Consider the following 5,599-nt stretch of genomic DNA (forward strand, 5'->3'; position numbering starts at 1 on the left):
ATCTGCCACTTTCCCCAGGCTGTATCGTCAATGCTATCCTCTGTAGTACATTCTTCTGGGGAGGGGGGGGGTCGACGTAGAAGAGAGCTTTGCCAGAGTATCCATGTATGTTGGGTGCAGGCCACACCCCCAAGGAAATGCCCTTTTCAACGCATTGCTCGCATCAGATAACAAAATGGAAGGTTGGGTCACATCTGCCACACCACTAGAGCCGTGGCCAGCCAAGTTGACACAGGCCCATCACAGATCCCACGAGGCAGAGCAGACCTGTCCCAGACCATTTCCAAGGCTGTCATCTTTATGGAAGCCCACTGTCCCCTCTTTCCCATGAAGTGGCCGGTGGGTTGGAACTGCCACACTAACCACGTATCCAGTGCACTACTAGGGCTCTGTCCTGCCCTGTTGTTTTAATAAAGCAGGTCTCCTAATGTCCAGTACTGACGAGTGACGGCACCGAACAGCAAGAACGTATCTGCACCCAAAGGCCTGTTGCTGACTGCTGGGGACACCATGTGCTACAGAGTAGAATTGCTTCTTACGGTTTCTTGGCTGTCATCTCAGGGAAGCAGATCTCTATGACACGGCTGGGTGTGGTCAAGCTACCAATGTTTAGGTTGGTCCAACACAAGCCTTTCGTGCCACCCAGACTCACTGCCATTGAGTCCATTAGGATGCAAAGCACTGTTCGTGTTATCTAGGGACCCGTCTGTCCATCCAATGGAATATTATTCAGTCACAAAAAAGGAGCCGCGTTCTGATACATGCTACAACGTGGATGAAACCCGAGAACACTACGCTATGTGAAACAAACCGGGAAAACATTCTGCTCTATGAAGGGAAGAATAGGCAAACCTATGGAGATAGTAAATAGACTAGTGGTTGCCTGGGACTGGGGAGCCAATGGGAGCAGAAAGACAACAGCTAAGGATAAAGGGTCATTTCAGGGGGAACAAAACTGACTGTGTTGAAGTTAACACAGCTCTGATTACACAAAACTCACTTGTCATCAAGTTGGTGCAGACTCGGGCCTCTACAGGACAGGCTAGAACTGCCGTGGGTTTCTATAACTGTGAGAACAAAGTCTCCTCTTCCTCCTGTCGGTTGTACTAAGAACCGTGGAATTGTACAGTTTAGCGGGTGAGTTGTGTGGTATGTGATATAAATTACATCTCAATAAAGCTGTTACCAAAAAAACCCAAAAATAGATCATGTTCGTCTGCGATGCTCAGCCCCCTGCAAGGACGCCTTGTTTCATTCTCATGACAAGGTCACAGGCCTCCGTCCAAGGTGCAGCTGTTGGTCTCTCCCCATTGGAGGGGAGAATAAACAAAATTATTGTGGTAAGAATTGTACGAGCCCCCAATAAAGTGATTTTAAAAAAAATAAAATTGACAACTTGCAGAAACAATTGGCCCAGTGGACTAAGAGATAACACGAACATCGGGCCTCCATGATGCCGACACTGGCTCCCACTACCAACTGCTTGGAAAGGGCTCTAATTAGAAGATCCTAGATAGAGTGGCCATCACTTGTCTGTCCGTTTGTCCTACTGTGATGACTTGGGTGGTGCTGTGATGCTTGAAGCTAAGTCACTGGAATTGTCAAATACCAGCAGGGTCACTCAACGTGAGCAGGTTTCAGCGGAGCGTCCAGACTAAGACTACCAGAAGGAATAGGCTGTCCACTGCAGAGGAATTAACCACTGAAAACTTTATGGAGAACATCAAAACATGGATACTGAAACCTTCCTGAATAGAGGCAGAACATTGTCAGAGATAGTGCTGGAAGGCAGGAAGGCACTTAAAATATGACTGAGGAAGAGCTGCCTTCTCAAAGTGGAGCCCACCGTCATGGCATGGATGGAGTAAAGCCCTTGGAACCCTCATTGGCTGACGGGGCACAACTGAAAGTGAAATGAAGCAGCTGCAAACATCTATTAGTAATTGGAAGCTGGAATGTATGAAATAGGAACCTAGGAAAATTGGAAGTTGAATCCACAAAGATTGACACCCTAGGCATTAGTATGCACTGGCATTGGCCATTTTAAATGGGAAAATCTTACGATTTACTATGCTGGGAATGACAGATTCAAGAGGAATAATGTCCCATTTCAAGATCTTGGAGTACAATGCTGTGTTAGTCTTGGTGGACTAGAGAAACAAATTCATAGACACTTATATGCATGTAAGAGAAAACTTAATATCAGAGAGCAATTGGGCATTAAGAAAACATTCCAGCCCAGTCCAGATCAAGTCCATAAGTCTGATATTACCCCATATGTCGATAGTAGTCCATAAATTCCTCTTTAGACTCACACAGCACATGCAATGACGCAAATGCAGGAAGATCACAGGCCTGTGGGAGGAAAGTCTTGTGGATCCAGTGGTGGAAGCATCTCAGTGCTGGCGTAGGTCTCGACATGGCTCCTCCAGCTCCAGGGCTCTGCCTACCATCAGCACAGCTCCATGTGGCTTGTCCACAGGAACGTCTCAAAGAGAGTGAGTGTATCTGGCCTCCAGTGAGCTATTTGTCTCCATGGCGCCTCCAAGTGAGGTCATCAAGCTGCGACCTGATTGACAGGTTAAACTCTATCCCTTCACAAGTTGACAGCAGATTACTTATGTAACTACTACAAATGCTGTCTGCAATAGGATAATATCTATCCATATACAAATAAATCCAGTCGATACAACTATTATTCAACTGGACGGACCAATCAGTAAAGCTAATGATACAATAATGGAAGAATTTATCCACATCTTCAGTCTGAAATTGATCAAACAGCAATCAAGATTAACTGGTAATTATTGGTGACTGGAAGGCAAAAGTTGGAACAAAGAGTAAGAAACAGTCATCGGAAAATATGGCCTTGGTGATGGAAACGAAGCTGGTGATCAAACGATAGAATTTTGCAAGACCAAGAAATTCCTCATCATAAATCCATTTTTCCCCCAGCAACACAAAAGGCTTCTTCCAATGGAATACACAGAGTCAAATTGACTACCTCTGTGGAGAGAGCCCATGGGGAAGTTCAATGTCAACAACTAAAACAAAGCCAGGGGCTGACTGTGGAGCAGACCATCAATTCAGTATGCAAGTATTCAATATGCAAGTTCAGGTTTCAGCTGAAGAAAATTAAAACAAGTCCACAAGAGCCAATATAGGACCTTGAGTGTGTCCCACCTGAATTTTAGGAAAATATCAAGAAAAGAAAAAAAAAAAGAACATAACAAGAAGAGATTTGAACTCATTGAACACTAATGACAGAAGACCTGATGAGCTATGGAATGACATCATACATGGAGAAAGCAAAAGATCATCACAAAGACAGGAAAGAAATAGACAATTAGTGGGGGGGTCAGAAGAGACTCTGAAACTTGCTCTTAATTGTAGAGTAGCTAAGGCACATGGAAGAGACGACGTCAAAGAGTGGCGCTCGAGAAGACAGTCACATATTATAATGAAACGTGCAAAGACCTAGAGTTAGGAAATCAAATGGAAGGAATGCGCTGAGTAGATCTTACACGGAAAGAACTAATGAACAAATGCAAGCCTCGAGTTTCAATATTGAAAGATGCTAAAATAATGGAGGGGGGAGGGAACACTAGAACTGACTGTGATTGCACATTCATTTTAAAGGTGATTTAACCATGGGGGATGCTCTAAAATTGATGTGGTACTGATTGTACAGTTCTCCTTGATGTGATTGAACGATTGAACTATAGAATTGTGTAATACGTAAATTGTGTGCCAATAAAACGGTTGGGGGGGGGGAACCTCCACAAGCAAAATTATTGAACCACACAGGAAGGATCCAAAGAGATGGGAAGAATACGCAGTCACAGTCTGTACCAAAGAGAACTGGTTGACATGCAACCATTTCAAGAGGTAGCATATGATCAAGAACTAACTGTACCTAAAGAAGAAGTCCAAGCTGCACTGAAGGCATTAGCCAAAAACCCGGATCCAGGAATTGGCAGAATAGCAATGGAAATGTTTCAACAAGCTGATGAAGCACGCACTCATCAATGCCAAGAAGTTTGGAAGACAGACACCTGGCCAATTGACTGGAAGAGATCTGGATTTGTACCCATTCCAGAGCAAGGCGACCTGACAGAATGCTCAACTTATAGAACAACATCATTAATGTGACATGCAAATAGGCTTTGCGGAAGATCTTCCAACAGTGGTTGCAGCAGTACATTGACAGAGAGCTGCCAGAGGTTCGGGCTGGACTCAGAAGAGGATGGGAGCAAGGGATATCATTGCTGATGTCAGATGGATCTTGGCTGAAAGCAGAGAATCCCAGTTTCATTGGCTATACAAAGGCATTGGACTGTGTGGACCACAGCAAACTATGGGTATCCTTGAGAAGAACGGGAATTCCAAAATCCTTCATTGTGCTCATGTGGACCTTGTGCATAGATCAAGAGGCAATTGTGTGATCTGAACGAGGGGATACTGCATAGTTTAAAGTGAGGGAAGATGTCCCTCGGGGCTGTGTGCTCTCACCATTCTTATTTGATTTGTATGCTGAGCAAATAAGCCAAGGGGCTGGATTTTGTGGGTCTGGTGTTTTTCTATGAGAGAGTGGACCCATCAGCATAAATTTAAACTGCTAGAAGGTGACATCTTGTGCATTTTGACCACCTTTAAAGTACACTTTAGTGTGTCCAGTGGATACAGGGTTATATCCTCTACCGTTCTTAGGCAATCTGATTGCTGAGCAAATAGCCAGAAAAGCTCAATTAAACAAAACACAGCAGCAGGACTGGAGGAAGGCTTTTTAACAACCTTCAATCTGCGGATGACACAACCTTGCTTGCTGGCAGTGAGGGGATTTGCTGATGAAGATCCAGGATTGCAGCCTTCAGTATGGATGACAACTCAAGGTAGAGGCAACAAAAATCCTCCCAGCTGGATCAATAGGTAACATCATGATAAACAGTGGGGGGGGGGAATGAAGTTGTCAAGGATTTCATCTTGCTTAGATCCACAATCAATGGATGTTTGTGGACGCAGCAGTCAAGAGATCAAAGGACACATTGCATTGGTAAATCTGCTGCACGAGACCTCTTTAAAGGAGAGCAAATGTTTGAGAAGGATGAGGGCAATGAATGTACAAATGTGCTTTACACAATTGATGTATGTATGGATCGTGATAAGAGTTGTATGAGCCCCTAATAAAATGATTATTTTTAAAGACCTCTTTAAAGTGACGAGGGATGTTTCTTTGAGGTCTAAGGTGCGCCTGTCCAAACTCATGGTATTTCCAATTGCCTCAGATGCATGTGAAAGTTAAGAAGGGATGCATTTGGGTGCTGTTGCTTGCAAAGACTCCTGCAAGTACTGTGTACTGCCCAAAGAACCAGGACAGCTGTCTTGGAAGACCTCCAGCCAGAATGCTCTTTAGAAGCAAGGATGGCAAGACTTGGTCTCACATACTTTGGACATGTTCTCAGGAGCGATCCGTCCCTGGGAAAGGACATCATGTCTGATAAAGTCGAGGCACAGCGAAAAAGAGGAAGACATTTGAGAAGATGGATGGACACCGTGGCTGCATCCATGGGCTCAAGTGTAAGAACAATTATGAGGCTGG

The sequence above is a fragment of the Echinops telfairi genome, unplaced genomic scaffold (genome assembly GCF_000313985.2).
Source record: "Echinops telfairi isolate 266 unplaced genomic scaffold, ASM31398v2 ScPeMD7_7458;HRSCAF=8496, whole genome shotgun sequence".
Taxonomy (NCBI): domain Eukaryota; kingdom Metazoa; phylum Chordata; class Mammalia; order Afrosoricida; family Tenrecidae; genus Echinops; species Echinops telfairi.